Below are 13,768 nucleotides of genomic sequence, written 5' to 3' on the forward strand. Positions count from 1 at the left end.
AGACCGCAAAAAATATGCTATAGAGAATGAAAGTTAAATTATATATCATTACCTAACGACATTCCAAATAGATTGTATGATAAGTTGTATAACTAATCTTATAGTTGCCAACTAATCTTATAGTTGCCCAACTAATCGTATAGTTGCCCAACACAATAATAATTAATTGTACAACTAATCTTATAACAACACAATAATAATTTTGATTTTTTGGCCAACTATTACAGTTGAAAGAATATGCAGCTAACGAGACATTCATATTGGAAGATTATTTTTACAATATTGCCATGATAAATTTAAAAAAGCTATTACTATTAATTCAATTCACAATAATATATTATTGTGAATTATTTGTTAAAAAGCAAGACCGCAAAAAATATGCTATAGAGAATGAAAGTTAAATTATATATCATTACCTAACGACATTCGAAATTGATTGTATGATAAGTTGTACAACTAATCTTATAGTTGCCCAACACAATAATAATTTTGATTTTTTGGCCAACACTCCGTAATAATTACTCCAACAAATCGTTAATCTAAAGAAGTTTACCTCACTTTTAAGTAAAAACTTTTCTCTCTGTGCAAAAAAAAAACTCTAATACACTTAGCTATCAAGAGACATCATATTGCTCCTGAATGATTAATTAAGATAAAGAAAAGTTTGACAATTTTTGTTAGTCAAAGTTTGGAAAAAATGCAATGGAAAGGAAAAAAAAATAACAGATGAGGATATCTACTCCAAGTACCAAGTAATCTTCGACAACAGTTTTTGTGTCACAGTTCCTCATTTAGAATATTTTAAGATAATATCGAAAAAAAAACTTTTCGTCTAAAGTATCCCTCAGAAAAGAAAACAAAAATACACTCTGTAATCGTTAACACCCCGTAAATAATGGAAAGTTATTATTTTTATTATTATTATGTCTTATTTTATGTGACATAATAAAACAATGGCTTCATGTTGGATGGAACTTTTACTACCATCCTCTTTGGCGTATGTTTTTTTTTTAGCTCATTTCATATTCCTGCAGTATGTAAGATAACTCCAAAGTGTAGTTGTTCCACTTTACTCTGATGTTATTTTATGCTATTGTTAGGGAGCTTTTGCTAATCTTAACTGCCTTATGGTACCATACGGCATCAGAAAATATGTTACAGTTACAAAATATTCTCCTAAGTATATTATAAATTTTTAATGAAGCATATTTCGTTCGTTTTTGAAAAGGAGGGGTAGTTTTTGTTAAAGTTTTTATGAAGAAGTAGATTTTTTTTCTGGTATTTTTGTTTTAAGATTTGCTAATATTAAAGTCATCTATTTATATGTAACAAGGCAGATTGAAATGTAAGATACATATGTGGGGGGAGTGGGAGCCACCGTGGTGCAATGGTTAGCATGCCCGCCTTGCATACACAAGGTCGTGGGTTTCATTCCTGCTTCGACCGGATTATACCACCTCAGTAATGCTGGTGACATTTCTGAGGATTTCAAAGCTTCTCTAAGTGGTTTCACTGCAATGTGGAACGCCGTTCGGACTCGGCCATAAAAAGGAGGTCCCTTGTCATTGAGCTTAACATGGAATCGGGCAGCACTCAGTGATAAGAGAGAAGTTTACCAATGTGGTTTTACAATGCATAGTCTAAGTGAGCCTGATACATCGGGCTGCCACCTAACCTAACCTAACCATGTGGGGAGAGTCCAGAAGCAAGACGAGATGTATTTAGAGTCCTAAATTGTTTTACCTTTTTCAACTTTCTCTATAAAAAAACATCGGAAAAAGTCATTCTAAACGAACCCATTGATATTGTTAGGTTTTAAATATTCACAATAGAACGTTATTGTGAATAATAAGAGAGTGTTCTGTTACTCTTTGATTAATGTGTTCGAAATACGAAATTATTATACATGTTAGGTTAGGTGGCCGCCCGATGTCACCTTTTTTACATAAAAAAATTATACATAAAAATTGCCATCTTCATCATGATTTTCGAATTTTTTATTGTTATAATTATTTTTTATAGTTTAATGATTCGCAATAGATCGTTGTTGTGAATACCAAGAAAGCATTCTGTTATTCTGGATAATCGGTATACAAAATTTTTATACATAAAATTGTCATCTTCATCATGATTTTCGAGTTTTTATTGTTATAATTATTATTATTTGTTTCATTTTAATGAAAATTTCGTAAATATTCTTTGTTTAATTTTCAACACTTTTGTTTATCGCAAGTTTAGATTTTTCCCATTTACTAAAGACAAGGCCTTACCTAAATCTTTGTGATTTTTTTATCTCTGCGATATTCTTCATTATTATATTTATAAACTTTAATAGACTATCATCACTTTATACTGCAATACATCTACTGTTTAAGCTTGCTTTGTTATATTTTTCATTGTGCTATATTTGGGAAAATGTTTTGCAATTCACAAATTACTTATGAAAATATGATTATATTTTTATTTCTTTTGAATTTAGTTTATTGTTTTATTGAAACTTTTTGTGTGGGTGGGGATATAACACCGGTCTGTGGTGAATATATTGCAGTTTCCCCCTTAAAATCAACAAAAATAAAAAAAATGCCAACTATCATGTTTTATAATGGATATGTGAGAGTATGGGTTCTCATGTACAATGTTTGGACATGATGCATCTGTCATTTTATTACTGCATGGCAGTAGGCAACATAAATTTAATGTGGCAATACTTTAAACGAGAGAGAGAGAGAGAGAGAGCATACGACAAACAGCAATGATCATACACAGTGTTGCCAATTTGGTGCTTTTAGCACCAAATTTAGTGCTTTTTGATTTCTAAAAAGTACCAAATTGCCTTTTTGGTGCCTTTTCAAAAAAAGCATTAACTTGGTGCTTTCTGGCATTTTCATTTAGTGCTTTTGGTGCTTTTTTTATTTTGAACAGTATTAAGTAATTGATACACAAATTTTGATTAGACTTTCAAGAGCTGAAGAAACTCAAATTTATTGCCAAATATAGAATTTGATTGTTATGAAGTTGGTATTGATTAATTTTTAATTAATATTGTTATTTAGGGTATTCTGTAGGAAAGTCGAACGATGAGTGCCCAATTTTTGAATTTGGTAAAGATTTCATTAAAAACGTTTGTATTAAATTCACAACTGAAATAAGCATATATCCATATATTAATATTTTGAAAGTTGAAAAACATCACTGATCAAAATGAATTGGACGAAAGCATTAAAACTGATCAAGGTGTATACTAGAATTGCGTTTCATAATGGTGAGTACTAAGTTTGAGTTTTGCCGCAAAAGTGAAAACTATATCAGTAAAAAAGGCATAAAATTATGCATATTTGCTGCAAATTTTATTATAACTTGATGGGGTATAGCCAAAAGCAAATTTTCACAAAGTTTGTATTCCTTATAATGAATTATTAAAGAAAAGTAATTGTGAAAAAATTATTATTTGAGCAGCTAAACTCGATCTTAATACCCACCTTAACTTCATAAAATTCAATTCACAAAAGTTCTATAATACATCTTCGGAAGTTTTTTTTTTTTTTTTTTTTTTTAGTAGAGCATTTAATTTTCGATTTTGTGGTGGGGAAGGTGGTATGTTAAAATTTATAATTTATTTTTGGTGCTTTTTGGCTTTGGGGAGTTGGCAACACTGATCATACAAGCGAATCATAGAGAGATCCTATTGTAAATGCATTGTACCGTTACCCACATATTAATATGTTATGTTGACGGGCAATCATCTGGCTCTAATTAATTTATGTTTTAGCCTGAATTAGTATTAATGATCTGTAAAGAGGGATCAATTTTGTGGCACAATCTTTTATTGTTTTTACAAATTGGAGTTTTGCCTTTGTTATTTCTTATGATAAAATTTATTTAGAACACGTTTAGGAAAATAGTAGTGGTTTGAGTAGATTTATTTCTTTGTTTTCTCTACGGAAGTTCTTGGCCGAAGCCAATGAATCATTTGGCCAAAATATTGATATTCGGTCATAGCCGAACATTTTATTTAATATTCCTTTGTACCATAAACTGAAGAAGTTTTGTTTTTTTTTTGGAAAATTTCAAAAATAAAAATCTATTTCGAAACGAAATTTTTACTGCATAAAAATATTGTCGAAATAGTTTTTCTTTCGAATAGATACTTTTTTTTCAAATTCCTATGTACTTTTTTACAAGAAAAATGTTTGCCATTGAGCTAATGTTACTTTTTTCACGATTCCATTTAGACTTTGGCAAATATTCACAGATTTGTATCTGATTTAAAATGTGCTGCCTTTCTGTCATTCATTTTCCACCAGTCTCAAAAGCGGCAACTGCAGTGAATGCCCAAACGCAAAAAACCCATTGAAATTTTATAATTCATATTGACATTTAGCTACGGTGGCATACACTCTGACAGTAGACACTTTACATTTGTCAATGCCCAAGCGCATTGCTTTATCATCGATGTCACTATCTTCATGGTGGTAGGTTGTCAGAGGCTGAGGTCTTTTGAGGCCGCACTTTAGCATGTCTGCGTTTGCTTTTTTGAACATTGCATTGAATATTATGCGGCTGCCATTATGACATTTTCAGGTTAATGTTTAACAAAAAAAATGTAAGTTTGAAAAATCAACAATAGAAACAAGCTAAGTATAAATCAGATAAATTTAACAAAACAAAAACTGATATGAATCTGAACTTAATTTTAACATGACTTGGAAAAAATTAACATTTATTATAAATCTCATTTGGTTATAGAATAGGTTTACATATACAGTAAAATAAATTAATTTTTGGTCTTTAATTTTGAAATTAATTGAGCCAATTTATTTTTACTTGAAATTTCTATGAAATTTCATGAAATTTCTTGTAATAAATTGATCCAATTAAAAAATTAATTGGTATAATAAATTTTTGTGATTAATTTTAATTCTGATTAAAAGATTTGTTGAATCAATTACATTCATGGTTGATTTTTATTTTAATTCAAATAAAATTTTAATTAGAATAACATTTGGATATATTTTTTTTTTCTGTGTAGAAAAAAAAAATTTGGAAAACATTTTCCATTGTAATTAAGAATCGACATTTGTCCCATAACTAAAAATTTCTGTAAATATTACAAATAAATTTTTAAAGAAATTTTTGAATCAATTACATAAAATTTTAATTGGAATAATATTGCTGATAGTTTTTTCTGTGTAGAAAAAAAAAAGGAAAATATTTTCCATAGTAATTAAAAATCGGCAATATTTTCGATTTAAATAAAATTGAATTTGAATTTAAAAAATTTTACAACATTTGTCCCATAACTAAAAATTTCTGTAAATATAAAAAATAAATTACATTTTTTTTGAATCAATTATATTTTCGATTTATTTTTATTTTAATTCAAATAAAATTTTAATTGGAATAATATTGCTGATATTTTTTTTTTTGTGAAGAAAACTAATTTGGAATACATTTTCCATAGTAATTAAAAATCGGTAATATTTTCGATTTAAATAAAATTGAATTTGAATTAAAAAAAAAAAAAAAAACAAAATTTTACATTTGTCCCATAACTAAAAATTTCTGTAAATATTAAAAAAAAAAATTTTGAATCAATTACATTTTTGATTGATTTTTATTATTATTCTAATTCAAATAAAATTTTAATTGGAATAATATTGCTGATATGTTTTTCTGTAAAGAAAATATTTTCCATAGTAATTAAAAATCGGCAATATTTTCGATTTAATTTAATTAAAATTGAATTTGAATTTAAAAAGTTTTACAACATTTGTCCCATAACTTAAAATGTCTGCAAATTATAAAAATAAATTGAATTTTTTTTGAATCAATATGTAATTGATATTAATTTTTATTCCAAAAAAAATTAATTGGAATCATGCTGTTTTTTTTTTGTGAAAAAAAATTGGAAAACATTTTCCATAGTAATTAAAAATCATCAATATTTTCGATTTAAATAAAATTTTTCAATTTAAAATTGAAAAATTACAGTTTTCAATATATAATATTTTTCTGTAAATATTAAAAATATTATTTAAAGAAAAATAAATATTGATTTTTTATTCATAAAGCTCTTTCCAGAGGATAACTTGAAAATAAATGTTTTATGGACAAGAAATTAATTAATATTAATTTATATATGTTAGTCAAGCAATTATTTATCGAAATATCCAATTTCCTGTAATTAATATTGATTTTAAGTGAATAACAAAAAACACAATGGGAAAACATTACATCGTATTATCCACTTCAAATATGTGATTAGTACTCATTTGCCTTACTATATAATTCAGTAATTACAGTCGTAATTGGCCTCTTCTTTGTAATTGTGAACAATCATACGACCTGGTGTACCATTAATATGCTATTAATAAAAATCATACGCTCCCAAGGATCATTACTTTTCATTTCATTAATAGATTAATTTAAATCGTATAGACTTTACCATAAAGCAATTTCCTATAGAATTATACACTAAAAAAAAAACAGTGAACCTACCATGAAGACATTTTTTGGTTAATTTTATAATATTTTGATTAATTTTAGAATATTTTAACTAAACACAACAAACTCTGACATCATGCCGATATTACAAAAAAAATATTTTTCGACAATTAAGTTTTTTTTACTTCTTAAAGAAAATGTTGTAGTTTGAAGGAAAAAATTAGAATTAAAAATTGCAAGAATGTCTTTAGAGCTATACGCATTTGTATTAAAATTGTCAAATTTAAAGAAATAATGAACTATTTTGTGAAAAGTACGAATTTAGTATATCTTTATGACTCATTTGGGTATAATTTTTCCCGTCTTTTAGTTCATTTAATTAACGTACGCAAAAAATTATTAGAGTAAAGGAAACTTTCTCCAAACATAATAATTCCATGAACCAAAATAAAATTAAATTGGCTTTAGTGAAATAGAGGTTTCAATTTTTTTTGAGTGTATACGGAATATAATTCATTGAATTCAATAAAGGCAATACATTTATGGGATTTCCTCCAGCTCAATATTTTCATTATAAAATTCAAAGATGATTTCAAGGATGAGCTTAATATGGAATCGGGCAGCACTCAGTGATAAGAGAGAAGTTCACCAATGTGGTATCTCAATGGACTGAATAGTCTAAGTGAGCCTGACTGCTCCTAACCTAACCTAACCTAAGGATGTTTAAAAGTTTACACTTAAATATTTACATTATATAACACGATGCAGATGAAGCTTACAGCTTCCAAATTTAAATATAATTTAATGTTGAATTAATTAACATTCATGGATATAAACATTTTGGTTTTTTTAGATTGATTTTTCTTTTTTTTTTTCATTTGACCATAATTTATTTTCATGCCACAAAGTTTGTTAATGGAATTTTTGTATAATTACATTTAAAGAATGACAAAAATAATTAATGTAAATATTTCATGTATATGTAATATCAAAAGTATTAGGATCTCCCGAAATTTCGTTGACTTTTTTTGTCCTATGTTTTAAAATTTTTTGGTTTATTCCATTAGTTTTTATATACTGGTTTACCGTATGCCTGAACGTATAGTTTTTTTCTTTATATTAATTCTTATTTATCATACGTCACATTGTATTAATATCAATCATGCGTCCCTTGGGTATGTCAAGATTTTTTTTCATTATTACCATTCAGACCAATTCAGTCATCAGAAACTTAAGATTTTTCCTTAAATATTAAATTAATTCAAAATATTTTTTAAGAAATGTTTATAATTTAATAATATTTTCAAACACACCCTAAAGATGCGTTTATCTGTTGCTGGAGTTTCCAGCCAATTCGGTCATCAGAAACTTCCGATTTTTTTTTAAATATCGAAAAGCTCTTTAAAATGTAATTCAATTTTTTTTGTAAGGACACAATATTTAAATATTAATAATTTCATCATATTTTTAAACACACCCTAAAGATGCGCCTCTTTGTTACTGGAGTTTTCAACCAAACATGAATGTAGATAATTAACATAATTGGAACGTGCCATGCCGTACCACAGTTGCAAATGCAATAGTACAGTTCAGTTTGTTGTTGGTATTAATGTAAACGCAGTAATGGCAATGTGGTGGGTTGCGGTTCTAGTGTGGTTAAAATACCAGCACACACACATCCATACATTTGTTGCAATTGTGATTTATTTATCTATATATAAAAATATATAAATTAAAGAAATTAACGTAGAACAAGTAAAATAAACCAAATGAAAAACAGAAAACCCCAACCTGTCACTAAATTACAAATAGTTGCATTTATAACAAACCCAAAAAACAAGGGGGCATAGACAAAGCGAGGGATAGGCATGCATACTTTATTAAATTATCCATGGATTTACACAATAAAAATGGCTCATTAATGTCTCACAAATAAATAAATGAATTTAATTTAAATAATAAATTCATTTCATAGTGCATGCTCATGTTAATGGATTTTGATATTGAATAATAAATTTAATATACGAATAAATGAATACTCCGTAGAGCAGAGAAATAAATTTAATGAATTTATTAATAATTGATTAATCAGACATACTTAATATTTAATTAGTTAGAAATATTTATTGTAACAAGGAACATTCCATTTGAATATCATCTATACATATCAAAAAATAATTTAAGGTATATTTCGTTGAAGTAAAAGCATATGGTATATTCGCCTGATATATGTCCATAGCTTTTGTATAAAGTATGTATTACGAATAACCCTTTCCCTCATGTTGAATAGTTTTCGACGACTAAGAAAATTACTCTAATTATCTACTGCCTTGCTAGGGTATTAGTCAAATTACTAACAGTCATACGCCCCAATGGCCCAGATAATAATAATAATAATAATCATACGTTCCAGGGGACATTGTGAGGGAAAATAAATTCTACTTGAAGTTTGTTTTATTATTTTTATATTTGTATAAATTAGCTATTGATTTCCTAAACCATCATAAAATGAACAAAAAATCAATATATGACCATTTTTGGTTAGATAAAGAAGCTGGGGCAGCATTGTAAGAATAGAAGAAAATAAAAAAAAATTGGAGTGTTGGCAAACTCAGTTTTTCCAAAAAAAAAATTACAACATGAAATTATTCCAAAATGGAATGTTTCAATTCATTAATCAAGCAAAAATTAACAAATTGTATTTTGTATATTCCTTGACTAATTATATTCTATAAACTTTCTGGTTATTTACTTCTTGGCAATATTCCCTTAATTGCTTTATTATTTCATATGATGTTAATGATACGATTGTCATTGTAAATTACCATTTTCCTTGCCTATGGGTGCATTAGTTAAATTACTAACGCCCACATGTCACAATGCATGAATAGCAATAAAAGTAATCATCAAGTCCTAAGGGAAATCGTATATGCAGTAAAGTGTTATTCCCTATCTCACGTTACTTCGACGTACTTTATTGATTCATATCAATTTGTGGTCACAGACAGAGTTTGCAATATTTTTTTTTTTTTTTGTAAGCATGTTATTTCTGTGGCGTGACAAGTTTTAAAGCTATACTATTAGCTTGAAAAGACATTAAGTCCAAAATGTTATACATTTTAACTCGTTAGCTACACAGCAAAAATGTAACCAACATTTTTTCAATTAATATTTTAATTGTTTTCAAAAAAATTAAATACAAAACTCTAATTGAATGAACTAATTTGTTGTTTGTTGTATCAAATAATAACTTAAGCTATAGGTTCAGTTAAAAAATAATAGCATCAATTAATTTCGATTGAAGTAAAAAAATAATTTTTTGGGGTGTAGTGCTTACAACAACCAACAGTTATAAAAATGTATTAATATGTCAATCCATCTAATTTACTCCTTTAATTAATTTAATCAGTAAATAAATAAACAAATAAATAAATAATTCCGTGCTAAGACAGTTCAATAATTTTAATAAATAATTAATAAAAATGTATCTGCTTTTATAAGAAAAAATATCGAAATATTTAATAACCAACGAAGAATAATCTAATGCAAATAAATTTTGTCCCACGATGCGTATGACTACTATTAATTATATTTGTCCAATGTGGCGTATGAATATTGTTAATTGATAAAATGTAATATTCTGCTACAACATACACAGACAAGTTTTTTTCTGATTCAATCACGAAGTTAATTGTGCCAATTAGTTGTTTTTTTAATTGTACCAATTAGTTGTTTTTAGTTTTTTTTTTTTAAATTGAGATTGCTTTAATCACGAAAATAATAATATCAACACAAAATTAATAAGAAATAAAATATATACTTGATTAAAAAATTAATTGATTTCCAGTACTTTCTTTTTACTTTTAATAACGTATGAATATTGTTAATTAATAAATAAAAAAAATTGTCAAATAATAACATAATTAAATGTTGACTCAAATTTAAAGAGAAATCCAACAATAATCGAAAAACTCATAAGAAAGTATAAACTCTTGTAAAATTACAGGAAACTTATTTCATCTCAAGGAAAAATAATTATAAATAAGCAAACAATAAAATAATAAATAATTGATTGCCTCATTAAAAAAAAAATAATTCAATTTTGCGACCAATATCAATGGAAATTTTGATTGAACCTATTAAAAGTAAAAAGAAAGTCAATTAAGCTTTTAATCAAGTCAACCTTTTATTTCTAATAAATTTTGTGATTGTTATTATTATTTTCGTGATTGAAGCAATTTCAATTAAAAAAAAAATTAATTAGGTCAATTAATTTCCTGATTGAATCAGAAAATACTTGTCTATGTACGTTGTAGTATAATATTACATTTCATCAATTAACAATATTCATACGCCACATTGGACAAATATAATTAATAGTAGTCATACGCAAGGCGGGACAAAATTTATTTCCATTTAATTATTCTTTATTGGTTATAAAATATTTCAAAATTTTTTATTATAAAAGCAGATACATTTTTATTTTTAAAGTTGCGAAAACTTTGTTATTTGCTCTTCCCTTATTTCACCTTTTTTTTCTTATACATTTGTATGTATATATTGAAATATAGAGCAATACCTTACCATATCAGTATTAAGGAGTTCCATTACTTTTCATCAATTAATAACCATCACATTGCACAAATATAATTAATAGTAGTCATACGCACGGCAGGACAAAATTTTTTTCTATCAAAATATCTTCAATGCAGGCTGATTTAATTAAAATTCGTTAATTAGAAATATATGAAGTATGAAGATAGATTCTTCCACTACAGTTAAAGTAGTATAATATAAATTCTCATAAATAAACAACTATCATACGCCACATTGCACAAATATAATTAATGATAGTCATACGCATCATGGTGCAAAAATTATTTCCATCAAAATATCTTCATTGATTATTCCAAAATTGTTATTGTTATAAATTATATATTTTTTATATTTTTATTATTAGAAAAGAAACTTTGGAATTTTATTTTCTATTTTTAAAGTTCCACGAGCTTTTAAATAAAAATCGGTAGTTTGTCACTAGTGTATATGTAGTATAATATAACTTCTCATCAATTAATAATTATCATACGCCTCATTGCACATTTATAATTAATAGTAGTCATACGCATCATGGTGCAAAATTTATTTCCATCAAAATATCTTCAATGCTTATTCCAAAGTGTTCCGAAACATGTACAGTCTAGACGTATATAGATTTGTATCTGGCGTTTTCTTTCCAATGACTCTATTAATCAAGTTTCTTAATCTAAATTTGTCCATAAAAGCTCGATTAATAATTGTAAATTTTTTTAGTTATTATAAAAACAAAAGATTTGGAACTTTGAAATATTTTTTTTTGTTGGCCCTTTATTTTGGGGTTTATTTATATTTATATTGAAATATAGGGCATTAACTTAGCACCGCAGTATGAAGATAGATTCATCGACTAGTATAAAAGTATAATACAACTTTTCATAAATTAATAACTAATGTGGAGCATAAATATAATAAATAGCAGTCATACGCACCGCGGTACTACATTTATTTCCTTCAAAATATCTTCATTTATTACTAAATATTCCAACGTTTTTTTATTACTTTTACAAATAAAGATTTATTTTCTATTTTTAAAACAGCCTCAAACTTTACAAAATTTTTTTGTTTGTTGTTTTTTTTTTTTTTGCCCTTCCCTCTTATGTTTTTCTTGTACATATTTATTTATATTGAAATATAGGGCATTACCTTAGCATGGCAGTATGAAGATAGATTCCTCCAGTAGTGTAAAAGTATTATAATATAACTTCTCAATCAATTAATAACTATCATACGCCACATCGTATAAATATAATTAATAGTAGTCATACGCATCGCGGGACAAAATTTATTTCCTTCAAAATATCTTCATTTATTACTAAATATTCCAATGTTTTTTTTATTACTATTGCAAATAAAGAATTATTTTTTATTTTTAAAATTCTTCCAACTTTACATAATTTTGTTTTGTTTGTTTTTTGTTCTTCACTTATTTTACTTTCTCTAGATTTTTTTTATACATTTTTTTTTATATTGAAATATAGGGCATTACCACCTTACCACGTCAGTATGAAGGACTTCCATTGCACTATTGCTTAATGGATAATATTTCTCAGAATTTATATTAATGTTTTACATCAAATTGACGTTCGAAAGAAACTAATGGTATATACTGATGGGATACCATTAGTTTCTTTCGAACGAAAAAATTATGGGTGGTGTAAAAAACTTTAGGGTTACGAAAGCTTTTGATTTGAGTTACAATAAAAAAAGTATTGAGAGTTCGTATAAATAGCTATTGTTCACGACTAGAACAGAGAGCAGCATATACATTTTATAAAAAAAATAAGATATAAGACTGTAATGAGTTTATATATGATGAAAAATTATATATGTATATTTAATTTCTTTGGATTTATTTAAAGTTACTTTAATTTTAATTCAGTTCTTTCAAGGTGTGTAATTTAGTTTCGTTTAATTTACTTTACTTTATTTTAGTTTATTAATATTAATTTGATTTAATTTGAACGTAATTAATTGAAGTTAATTTAATTTCATTTAGTTTCATTGATTATATCTGTTCAATCGTTTTCACATTTCATTTCATGTCGATAAAATTTAAAGTTTTATTTGTTCTCCTTAATGCATATTTCTTCATAATCCAGTGTATTTTTTTTACTATTTCCTTTAGTAACTTTGGTTCCCTTCCATTTTGGATATTTTGCTAATGGATTTAATTACGCTAATGGTCTATAAATATTTTTCGAATTTCTTTATCTTAATATTGCTTTTTGCGGAAAATAAAATTGTAAATCATCTTTAATAAACAATGACCATCTTCCGGGAAAGACTGGTGTTAGAGGAAAAAAAATCTTTTTCTACATAATCAAATATTTTTTTTTTGTATATATGTACATTACTATATATGTACATATATATGAATAAGTATGAAGCTGCCGTTATTATAACGTTTTTATATAAGCAAGGATATTTTAAAATTGCATTCATTGCACTTTTGTTGTTCTGTTGTTAAGGAAATGGAGGCTACTGCTGCTGCATCTGCAGCAATATAAACACTATTATCGTTAAGAACACAGTTACCATCATTACCACCACCACCACCCCCGGCAGCAGTGGCATCATCTTCAATTATAACAAAAAAACGAAATGTTTATGTGACGAGGGTAGAAAGAGGTCTACCACTCATAATGTCCATCCTCCTCCAATTCCTCCTTCAGCACTGATTATTGAAGGCAAGTCAGTATAGGGTTTGCTTACTCTTGCTAATATCCGT

General features: G+C 26.5%; 1 protein-coding gene across 5 annotated transcripts in view; it reads left to right on the forward strand.

Moving 5' to 3' along the window:
• Positions 1 to 13,768, forward strand: part of spen (spen family transcriptional repressor split ends) — a 277,605-nt gene that overhangs the window by 215,869 nt on the left and 47,968 nt on the right. The gene's annotated exons all lie outside the window — the stretch shown is intronic.

The sequence above is a fragment of the Haematobia irritans genome, chromosome 2, assembly GCF_050003625.1.
Source record: "Haematobia irritans isolate KBUSLIRL chromosome 2, ASM5000362v1, whole genome shotgun sequence".
Taxonomy (NCBI): Eukaryota; Metazoa; Arthropoda; class Insecta; order Diptera; family Muscidae; genus Haematobia; species Haematobia irritans.